This window comes from Stegodyphus dumicola, chromosome X2 (assembly GCF_044657685.1).
Source record: "Stegodyphus dumicola isolate Sdum_Otavi_A_Nest chromosome X2, ASM4465768v1".
In the NCBI taxonomy this organism is placed as follows: domain Eukaryota; kingdom Metazoa; phylum Arthropoda; class Arachnida; order Araneae; family Eresidae; genus Stegodyphus; species Stegodyphus dumicola.
Window position 1 is genome coordinate 87,198,533 of NC_140781.1, and position 12,874 is coordinate 87,211,406.

At 29.1% G+C, this 12,874-nt stretch overlaps 1 long non-coding RNA gene across 1 annotated transcript in view; it reads left to right on the top strand.

The window, feature by feature from the left end:
* The first annotated feature begins 568 nt into the window (after nt 1-568).
* LOC118204993 (uncharacterized) overlaps nt 569-12,874 on the top strand; it is a 55,282-nt gene continuing 42,976 nt past the window's right edge. The window contains exons 1-2 of the long non-coding RNA XR_015038889.1: nt 569-651; nt 3,201-3,290. This is a non-coding gene — a long non-coding RNA (uncharacterized LOC118204993). The remainder of the gene's footprint in view (nt 652-3,200; nt 3,291-12,874) is intronic.

Consider the following 12,874-nt stretch of genomic DNA (forward strand, 5'->3'; position numbering starts at 1 on the left):
TAGGAAAGCGGGAGAAATACCTCATAAGGAAATTTTTTTTCCTCTAATTACAGGACAGAAAATGTTTTTCAATCGCGCGATCTGTTATTGATATTGAATTACAGTCGTGCGATAATTTCGCAGTAAAGATACACCTCTGATGACTATCCAAAATTCTAGAAACTTTGGTCTTATATAGAGATGGTCGTCTTATAGAAATAATGCTTAATATCAATATTTATTTATAATCTCAGAACTATTGGTCACTTTCAGAAGTGGTCGTTTGAGAGGCGATATTCTATATATTTATTTACTGATACTCTCAGATTCCAAAATTTGTTTATATTCTCAGAAATATTGGACGGAAGGTGATCGTCCCATACATGCAAAATTTTACATTTCATTAAAAATGAATTCGGCATTATTTAACTATTTCCCTTTTAATTAATTAATTAGATAAAGAAAAAATTAGGAAATAGTACTGTTTATTACGGAATAATGTAGGAAGTTCTACAGAACTATATTCTTTCGCGTCATTGCACATTGTATCCGGCAAACTACTAGTTCCTCGTATTCTTCCGCAAATCCGTAAACATCTGTCTGATTTGAAACGAAATCCAAAATGGCTGTGCTTGAGGTTAACTTGTATGGATATTTTTTGTTGCATGAAAGGTAAGTTCAATTGCAATACTTGTATGTTTACTTTTTTTGCTTTTCGAATTTATGTCATTTTGACAGTTAAATGTTTCACAGCTTTATGAATTGTTACCATTCTGTCGTGAATTACGTGTATCTCAATGGCTGGCTGTCTTTTCAAATATCTACTTTGCCCTGCTATCCAAATGTTTATGACTGAATTTTTTTTAGTCTAGTTTATGCATTCAGTTTCAAAATAATATGTGTGATCAGATTGCTTATTATTTTATTGCAGCAATAAATTTATGTTAAATAGTTTGAACAAATGTATAAAAATAAGAGTTTGCATTGTTTTGTCCAAAATATGTATGGTTGAAACATTATCTTAATCTAGTTTGTAATTCAAGTTTTTTTGGGGGTACTGTTCTGTTATTGGACCAGAATCGGAAATGTATGAACCTGTGTTCGTAAGTATGTGCATAGATGTGTATATGTAGACACACAAACATACAAATATACAAGCATACATAAATACAATTCTGAACCTGGTCCTGATAACAGAACAGTACCTTTTTTTAATCTTTTTTGAATATTTTATAAAAGGATTAAGCATTTTTCAAACTGCATATCATTTTAAGATTCGACTTGCAGGAAGACAAAATATGGTCATTCAATCAAATGCATATGATTGCTTTTAACATTTTCTCATAAATATTGTTTGCATTTTTATTGTATTTTAGATACTTTAGTTATGTAAAGTGAACATGAGAATATTAGGAAAGCTGAAGAATATGAATAGCTACCATAATACATGCATTTTTTCATCAAGCCCATTGTTTTAGAAACCAATGCACCATTATTATATGCTGGCTTATTTTATAGTTATATGCAGTTTAATTTTATGTTCATGTTACTGTAGTATTGTCATTATAATAAAAGTATTGATAATTTTTGTTGAATCTTGCAAGTTGCCTAACATTCAGAATTATCCCATTATTACTACCGAATTTTACTGATAGGTTTTTTTCGAGTTGACATAATCTGTCTGATAAATAAAATAAACTGGTGTTTAAATTATATGCATTTCTCTTAATGTTTCATTGAAAGTGAGATGGAAATATAAATGCTATCCAGAAAAGTGAATTCTTTTTGCCTGAAATAACAAACTGTACTAAATGATTAATGTTTATATCATTTTAGAAATGTCAATATTAAAGTTTCTCCCCTTCTCTTCTTTGATTTTGAAATAATTTATAATAAAATAATATATGCATAAGTGTAATTAATGTAAAGTGTCATTCAATAATATAATTTATTTTTACTGATATTTTTATATTTCTTATCTGGGTTTTCTTTTGGTGTTAGAAGGAGGAAAAGACTGTAATGTTTTAATTAAGGAAATAATTAAAACATTACAGTCTTTTAAATAACACAGTTACAGTAATGTTTATTGAAGCAATCAGTACTGTGTGATTGCCAGTGATTGAATAATGTTAAAATGCATTGTTCATAAGGAAATTTGCTTATCTTTGTGTTATAGATTTTATTTTGACACAAGCTGAAATTTGAATTATTGGAAGCACTTTGAAAACCCGCATTATTTCCAGAATCATTAATCAGGCCAATATACAACATACAAATTTTCATACAAAATTATTTCTTTTAGCATATTATAAAGAGTTCATTTAATTTTATTATTTGTACAAATTTTAGACAAAAGTAGCATGTAACAGTTAAAGATTTATTGAAGCCTACTTATTACTTGTGGTAACAAAGAAGTGTGAAAGATATTGCCACATTAGCGAACATGACAATCATTGATGCTTAGTTTAGTAATTTAATAATATATTGAGAAATGCTGGGAACTTTCAGAAGTAAACATTTCGGAAATGATGGGCTTGATAAGAAATTTACATGGTTTCATTATTTATTCTTTAGTTAAGAATGGATTTTAGATGTTCATGTGAAAGAATTCTGTTTAATTATATGTGAAAGAATTGTTAAAGTTTGGCAATTAAAAAAATGAATTAATAATATGCAATTATCTTTTTATTATACATATATTACTATATATTTCTAATGCACTATGTAAATGTCAGTGCTAAACAATTGAGATACTATTGTCAGGGCAATCTTTTCTTATACATGAAAAATTCTGATACTTTCTTATCATCTGCCCTCACAGCTTCAACTTATGCTAAAACAGCAAGAGTATGCACACCATAATAGCAAACTATGAATATGCATACCACACACATGTATTTACATGCTTTATATTTAATCTTTATTTCTGAATAGTATTCCATTGGATGAAAAATATGTGAATATTGACCCAATGTATATATTTTTGTGTGTGTGCATCCTAAAATTTCTTGTTTCTTATAAAGTGCTTATTTGAATTACTACTTGTGAACAGAGCAGTAGATATGAACCATAAACTAACCATTTTGCCAATTTTCACAGCTTTGCAGATAGTCAGAAAGCACCAAAATTTGTAATAATGTTAAGTTTAAAGATGTTCTATACTTTTGTGTTAATTTTTCTATTCTATTAATTCTATTACTGTGTTATCAAACTTTCTGCAGGAATTTCAACTGGTTAAGATGTTATTACCATGTGGAGAAGAATTTGGTTTTCAAGCTAGAAAAAATTGCAGCTGAAGGATTTTGTAGAAGGTCAGTCAAACTGGTTTTAGTTAATTATAATTTAATTTTGGGTGAAGAATTCTCAAATTTATTTATCATAAGTGTCTAAAGGTCTTCTAAATTAAATTCTGCTTGTTTTTAAAATTTTTCATGACATTCATTCTTTGATTATTATTATTATTTTTTTTTTAATTTACTAACTTATATCCAGGCACATAATGTTGCATTTAGTGCCATACCTTAAATATTGTAAAATGTTAAAATAATACATTTCACTTAAAAATGTGGTTGTGACAGTAAATTTTCTGTTACATTTAATCATATCTATAAACACTGGTATACATCATTTTTCAATAATCTATATATTATTTTGTGCATTTCTTTTACAACCAAGATCTGGCATATGACTTGCTTTTCAAACTGATAACATGGTGTAATAATGTAATCTAATGGTTAAAGTTTACTATGGAATGGGCCAAATTTAATAAATTATTCTTTGATAGAAATTTATTAATGTGTTCAGTGTATCTCATCTCTTTAAATTACTAAAGTAAATTTTATGTACTTGCATTTAGGAATTTTGACTGTATCAGAGTAATTTTGTTTCACTTATTATAACATGCAAAGGAAAAAATTCATTCATAGCTCCGTATTTAAAATTAGTTAATTAAATTCCTTAATAAAGAGGGACATTTTGTTGTTTTTAATGTCGATAGAGTTTAATTCAAAAATATGCCACATTAAGGGTTACTTTTTAACCTAATTTAAAATTTTCATTACTTTAACATGTCCAATAATTGTTATTTTAACTCCAATATTGTAATAATATCAAAATTCCTTACTTTTTGATAGGTAATCCAAATGTAAAACAAGAAAAGAAAAAATTAAAATCTAGAAGTATATTTATTTCATACCTCTAACAAATAAAAACAACACAAGCACTTTTTACTGTCTATCTGCATAGTGTGGCATGTCCCGTAAGACTGAGATTTGTATGGTCAAATCCATGTTTCAGTTAAAGGAAAATGCATGCACAGTCTTCTGATTTTCCCTTCGATTAAGGATTCTGTATATACTAGCATAAGAAATATATTAGTTAATGCAGTGTTATACATCAATATTTATAGACAATTATTGTGGCTATGTTTATTATAATTTTGTTCACTGTAATGGCTGGAGTGCCTAAACCATCATGCTGTGTAAACAAAACTCAAATCTTCATCTCTGCATACTGCTCCACTAGTGTTTAAACCACTGAAATGGTGATTATGGTAGAACATCTTTGGTAAAAATTTACTCTACTGTAACCCTTGGCGAATCGTTTCTTTTTTTTATATCAAGATCGTCACCTGAGAGGATCGGCACCAATTTCAAAGTGGCCGCTACACAAAACCAAAATAAGAAGTCAAAGACATACACAAACTCTGTGTCCATGCACACATCGACCTATTAAAACAGAGAACTGCACAAACTGGGCATTGTGCACTGCCTTAATTTTGTCCATGTACACATTGATCTATTTTCACTTTAAGAAAATCAGAAAGTTAAAAATATCATAGTTACCAGAAAAAATTCGCCACTGTCTTAACACACAGACAACCAAAAATACACAAACAGAGAGGAATAAGTTACCAAAAATACATATTTCCTAACATAAAAACATTAAACAACAAATCTTCTAACAAAAATTAACACACAGAGACAAAAAAATAAATGAAACGTCATTTTTTTAACATACCTTTTTTTCACATGCATATGTTTAGGCTTCCCACCACCATCCTCCAGGTAAGCAATTCAATTAAATTTTTCGTCTCTTAGTCACCTCAGACATACTCAAACGATGGTACCCACACCAAAATAATAAATAGCATGTTCAAAATACAAGACCATACCACTTACGTGCAACCAAACACAGCAATTGAAAAGAATGGTAAGAACCAAAAACCTGGGACCGTACAAAAGGTTTACTATTAAAAAAAGTAGCCCAAAACTAAATTTATCACAGCACGTTGGCAATATTTGCAGAAATAACTCCTTTTTATTGACCAAAAAAGTTTTTTTTCTCAAAGGCTACTTTCGTCAACATTATCAACATTAGGGTTACCGAAAAACTTATTTGACGCAATGGGCTTCCACATTTCACAAACAACCAATACCACTTTGCGATTTTTTTTCAGACAGAAATTAAGGTGTACCATACAGTAAAGATTAGCCACATCTTCATTTACTACTGTTACAAGAACTTCTTTGGTAAATTTCTGCGGTTAAATTCAAAAGTTTAAAATTGCATTAACATGATCAGATTCAGAGTCATAGCTAGGGTTTTCAGCGCTTAGGGACAACTGAAGATTTCGTGCCCCCTACTGCTTGCCAAGGATGGAAAACATTTAATTCTAAAATGTTCTAACATCAGTTTGGTGCCCCTTGGATTCTGCACCCGGGGACAGATGCCCCCCTTGCCCCCCTCTAGCTACGCCCCTGATCAGATTTTATTTTCTGCACGTAGCTAACAATTACTTATGTGTTGTCAGATAAATGTTACCAGATGCAGTTAATTATTTTTTACTTGCCAATCTCATGAGACAAGTTTTTTTTGCTCCTGCAAGACTTTACTTTGTGTTGCAAAATAAATTCATTCTCACTCTTTTTGGACTTGCCTACACATTAAATTTAAAATAGTTTTATGAATAGGTAAGATGTGATTATCATAATTTTGTTTCTCTCTTTATCTTGGCAACTTTATATGTTGATTCAGTATCCAGGTTACCTACCAGTGGCTGATTGATAAAACTGCTCATATGTTCAGCTGGTGGTTTATTTTCTGACATAAAAAATTTTAAAAGGCATCCCCCATGTTTATTTTACTATAATCGAAAAATCAAATAATTGCTACTTTGTTTATAGGTACTAAATGTTAAAATATTTTAAATGCTTCCTTTAATTTGCATTCTAATAGTCATTTGTTTAAATTTAATTATGAATTATATTCACATATAGTAATTGTGCGTGTTTTATTATTTTAGGTGCTGTGAAAGGCAATGACAGAGATCCAATTTATCAAGAGTTCTTATATACATAAGAATACATGGATATAAGATTGTTTTTCATGAATTCAAATAAAATGTGATAAATTGGATTAATAAAAACTATTTTGAATTTTGAAAAGTGTTTTTCCTCTGTTAATCATAATAAAGTGCCATAAATTTCTGAATGTGTTTATTTTTCATCCAAATAAATAGCTTTACAAAAATTTGTCATATTAATAGATATTGTATAATTTAGCATTATTATAAATATTTATTATAGCAGATTTAGCTGAACTACTTTTTTAGTCTCTTTGCAGATGAAGTCACAAAGGTAAGTGGTTAGATATTTTTCTGTATTCCCCAATAAGTAATTTTATCTGGTAAATTACCATTACTTATATACTAAAGGTGAAAGAATAAGCTTTCCTTGAAGATACAAAAATTTGCAGATATTTCAAAAAATTGGTATACGTAAAAAAGTTCTTAAATTGCCACATATGCGAAACTGAAAATGTTATATATGAAATAGTTCAGAAATATAAATATTTTCACTATTTTTTAACTATAATTCACTGCATTTGTTATATATAATCACAGTTTAAGGTAGCAGTGCTTTTCTCACTGTGATTTCTCATGTATTTTGATTCATAAATACACGTACATAAATCCACGTATTTTGATTTCTCTTTTGAGACCGAATAAAAAATGAACTAAACATTCTCGTTGACATTGAGAGTTGAATAAAAGCTCACCTCAAAATAAAATGAATTAATAAATTTATGGAAAATTTTACATTGCATATATTGAGCAGAAAGAGTAAACTGAATATACTTAATGGAATTAATAATTGGTAGAGTTGATAGCAGAATAAAATGCCTTAATTGCATGGTAAACAGTAGATCTTTTGAAGTTTTTCTATGTTGCGTAAAATGCAGATTTAAATTTTTGATATTGATTGTCATATAAAGGGCAATTTATGTTTTATTTTGCTCTGAAATGAATGGTTAGTAATAAAATTCTGGATGAGACAACCTTTAACATGCGCTAGAATTTACAAAGTTTAATTTGGTGCTGATTTCAACGGGTAAATTTCATTTTACTGAATTTTGCGTAAAATAATACCAATGAAACATTGCAAATTATTTTCAGAACTTTTTTTTTTAATCTAAAAGGGCTATTAGTTTTGAAATGTGACTTCATATTGTCAGTCGTAAACTTGTTTCGCTTTTCATTCAAGTCTTTCCATTTGGCAAAATTTAACATATTTACCTTTAAAATCTAATATATTATTGACTAACAAGTCAAGCTATTTAAAAGCATTACACACAGCTCTTAACAATGCTTTTTTTAATTTTTAATCTGATTGATTTAAAATGCATTTAATTCATGATATATCTAATTGAAAACATTTTAATATTTCTACATAATTACATGATATATTTCTTCATTTTTCAAATATATAGAAGATATATAACTTTCTGGTGTCCGTATCTTATAAAATGTTTTGCTATTTCTACTGCCCCATCTGTATTGATAATCTATGCATTCATAAACTTTTAGCCTCTTTGAGTGACTGCTAAAATCTGAGGCCTTTCAGATTTTTTTTTTAATTGTGTGAGCAGAAAGATAGAATTTTAGAAGAGCTTCTTGAGTTACCTTTTGAATGATATAAAGAATTGTTAACATAATGTCAAATTTTTACAACTAAATATTAAATATATAAAAAAGCCTGCAGCATTCTCATGTTACGAAAACATATTTATTTATTCTGAGGCTAGGAATTGATTTAGTTTTAAAAATACAATTTATTCCTTTTAACAATTTCCCAACAGTGTCATCAAAACACTATAAATTCCTTACATGTTTTAAAGAAAGATGATTCATTTATGTAAAGATTATTAAATGGGTAATTTTATTATTCAATTTTTAATACAAATTAACTGAAATTAGAAACTGATTTTGTAAAATAATTTAATTATAAATAATTCAATTTGGGGGCTATTGGATGTTTAAAAATGATCAAAAGATTTTTAATATCTTAAAAATAAAAGCAAAATTTTCAGTTTTAATATTTTGTATTAATAATTCATTTTAATTTCCTTGCTCAGTTTTAATATATTCACAAATTCAGATTTAAAAACAAAATAAGTTGTATAAATATTTTCAACATTTCTGATTTTTCCATAGTAACCATTGGAGAACGATTTGAGACTATCTGTGTAAAAAAAAGTAGGTTTTAGATCATCGCACCTTCACATACTTTCACTGGAATTTTCCTCTGTATATATACTGGGATGTGACACTAAGCAGTTGAGAGTATGTATTTAAGAGGTTAAAAGGATATTGTAACTAGTGTTTCAAATCCTGATAACATCCCATACGCTGTCGGTGGGACTTAGATAGGATGTCCTAAGGATATACTGGGATGTGACATTAAGCGCTCAGGAGGATGAGTTTAGGAGGAAATTGGGATATTACGGGATGTCCTGAGGATGTAGTGAGTAGGACTTTAAATCCTAATAACATCCCATATGCTGTCGATGGGACATAGATAGGATGTTTTTAGGATATAATGGGATGTGCTTAGGAGGTTTGTGGGATGTCCTGAGGATGTAGTAAGTAGTTCATATCCTAATAACATCCCGCACGCTGTCGATGGGACTTGGTTAGGATGTCCTGAGGATATCCCGGGATGTGACATTAAGCACTCGGGAGGTGTTTAGGAGGTTCGCGGGATATTCCGGGATGTCCGCATATCCCGCGAGCAACATCCTTGGGATATCCCAAGGATGTTTTTGTGCTATGTGGGCATTAGGCCCTTTTTACTGCATTTCGCGCATTGTTTTCACGCATAATTCTTGTACAAACATCTTTGCTTTGGTAAAACGGTAAAAACTCTAGGCACAAAATTTATGAACTGAATTTTGCGTACAAACAACGTAAAATTAAATAAGATTGATAGTACGTGGTCCTTTGAAATAAATAAGGTAAAATTAAACAAGATCTGATGACTTTTTTTTTTTTTTTTAGTTTAATGACCATTTTCAGGCGGTGATTTTCAAACCTATAGTAGCATTACAACACAATCATTTATTTGATCATATCATCAATAACTTATTAACATTAAAGTGGAATATTTATTTTAGTAATTTATAAAATTCGGAGCATAAAATTTTCTGAGTGTAATGAAGGGGAAAAAAGAAAAGGTAAAATAAAATCTAGAAGCATTCAGATTTTATATTACGCCCAAAAGGAACCTTTCTTTTAACGTTTTGTGTGTTACCTATATTTATTGAATATCATGTTCTTCGCCCGTAAACCACATACATTTGAAAACAGCATATCTTCAGAATTTCCGCACTGGAGATAAAACTGTTATTTTCCATACAGTGCTCTCTCTGAACTCGTTGAGTTTGTTAATCAAAAATTCGTTAAAGTTTTACAAAATATGAAATAGATTAAAGCAAATTCGGAATTCGGCCGTCCAGATGCCCATGTTCGGGTGGAGGATTACATTATTCAAAATTTGATAGCTCTAGATACTGTCGTTTTTGTCACAGTGCGAGAAACATACATGTATTCATGCGGATTCTTCATTATTTAATTTCTTTAAATATAATACAGGGCGATAATATTTGGTAACAACAATTTGCAAGGAGACACGGACATTTATACTAAACCAGCGCAAAATGCCGCTTCGAAAGTAACAGCCTTTCTAGGCTACCGCCCCTTTGAGCTAATAAATTAAATTAGCAGTAAATAAAAAAAATCGTATGCAGAACTAAAAATAAATTTAAAAAATAATCACTATAAAATACAAGCAAAATTATTTGTTACGGTTAAATGCAATTTTACTATTAGAATTAAATGTATAAAAATGATTAAGGAGTCAAAAGTGTTTATTATCACTATGATGCATTAGGAAATATAATTGAAATAAAATTCCTTTATAGGAATTGTGCTATAATATTCATCTATAATATTAAAAAAGCAGCACAATTTTAGAATTTTAAACAAAACTTTCAAAAAATTTGTTTTTAAATATTTTAGTATTTTTTACTTATTTACACCAATAAAATTGCAAGAGAAAATTGCTTGCTTGAAATTTTCTATGAGTTCAGATTTAAAATTAAAGTGAAGTGAGGCGCTACAACCAGCTTTTTCTTCACAATTATACACGCTGCAATAGGCAACCACTGTTAAATTTCTGCAAGTCGTCCCTACTCCTTCGGATGTGATCAAGGTGACAGCCGGGAACACCTCAGACAAGGGAGAAAACCCATTTGGGTTAGTCTATTTCTTATAAGGTCCATGTTAAGCCGCCTAGTTGATGACGTAGCAATTCTCGCGTGCTCAATTCCCTCCCGCCCTGTGAGCGCCGCGCAGTCTCAGCGCCCCAGAGCCCTGTGGCCCCAAACCGGCATATTATACCTACTTGAGTTGCTTTCATGTTATTTTTTGCTTATTTCACTGTTTGTAAGATATTGAAAAGTTTTGCGTGATTTTTTTTCTGGAACGGAAAATTGGTGAATTTTTTATTAGGATAATTAATATTTGTATTATGGGATATAACTTATTTCATTGTAATTTTTTTCTCTTGAAAATCTGAAATAAAATATCATTAATTATACTTTGCTTTTCAGAATTTTTTGTTTTTTGTTTTCTTTTATGTTATTTATTGCTCATTTGACTGTTTTTAAGATATTGAAAAGTTTTTAGCGATTTTTTTAGGAAACAAAGTTCTTAACCTCCTTTATAGCATTTGAATTCTTAAGATTTTGCAAAGGGAAGTTGGTTAATTTATTTTTTAGGATAATTAATATTTCTATTAAGGGTTATTGCTTATTTCATTGTAATTTTGTTATACGTAATAACTTTTTTTTATGAAGTTGTTCTGTAGAGTAAAATTCTACGCAGTTTTTAAATTTAACGTTTGGTGTTCCCTTCAGCCATTTTTCCGGTACATTTAAAAGCCAGACGAAGGCTGGCAGCGAAGCTGCTAGTTTAAAATAATATTTCAGAAATAAAACTCGTATTGGTTACGACCCAAGCAATACTTAACGGGATAAAAAGCCGTAGTTTGATAATGCTAAGATCATGCATTCAGTTTTCGTCGTTGTAATAAAATCCATTATGATACTTATGCTGGTAATTATAAACTGCATTTACGTATACAGAAGTATGATTAATACACTAATATCACAGAATATACGCTTTTTATGCTCTGACAAGTTTTGTCAAGATACCAATTTTTAGTTCATATAAAAGTCGTAAATTCCCTAGCCAGATTCCATTTTTATATAAATAGATGCATAAAGGACAAAATGGAACAGTTAATTATATTTTTTGTTCTTTTACAAAATTTAATTTTTTTTAGATATAATTTTTAACGGTAAACGATATTCTGCTAAGATATAATATAAATATTATTAGCAATAATAATTTATATCCTAATATTTATATCCTAATTTAATAATATTTATATCCTAATTTATATCACCCGAAACAGAATTGGAAAATTCATTCAAACCATATTTAATCAAAGCATTTTACGCAGTTTTGGGAAAAAGGAATTTTTATTTTGTTTTTTATTTTTAACGGTGAATTCAATCATTAAAACATTTTTATCGTGTTTCCTCATTCATATAAAATTAGCAAAATAATTTACTAAATAAATTTTAGATGTAACAGAATTCTTGTTTATCTTTTGTTATATGATTCTTGTTTATCTTTTGTTATATGTAATAGTATTCTTGTTTATCTTTTGTTATATAAATAAAAAAGCGGCTGGTATTCACTATTTATTTTTATTTAATTATTTAATTACAAATACTTGGCTATTGGTACTTAAGAAATAGTCTTTCCATATTATAACTTTTCTATTAGGCCTTGAAATTATGTTAAGCACCTAATAGAATTCGGAAAATTCTATAATTGCATAAAACTGTGGGAGGTGTTAATAATGACAAATTTTAAATGAAAATAGAAATTTATTTAAATAGACTACAAAAGAATACAAATTTATTTAAATTGACTATAATTATTCTTATATTCTATGTCATTTCAGTTATTAACTTAAATACTGCAATTTAGTCATACAATTTGTAAGTGGAAGTCCCACGATTTTAAATTTTTGTGCGTGTCTGCTTTATGCATTTAATGTATAAAATTCGGAAAAGTGAGAAAATCCATCCAACACAGAGAAATAATTCTTTCTAGATTGTATCAAATTCATTTAAACTTCCGTTTAAATTCGAAATGCGATCTCTCAAATCAAAGAAGGAATACATTTTTTGTTTTAAATTCATAAGTGGCAACTGTATAATAGCTAAACTTACCAAAATATTTGACCGCAAAAATTCTAGAAATTGCTGTAAAATCCCGAAAAACATTAGGAAGATTATTGCTTGCCAACTCCATGCTGGAAAGATCAAGCGTTTACGAGGATGAGCTCGACTGTTAACGAACAACTTGTGGAAAAAATTGAACGCTAAAATATAAATACGTATGCCAAATTTCCCCAAAATTCCTGATAAACATTGTACTCTAATCGTAAATATATATGGACCTATAATGTGAAGAAAACTG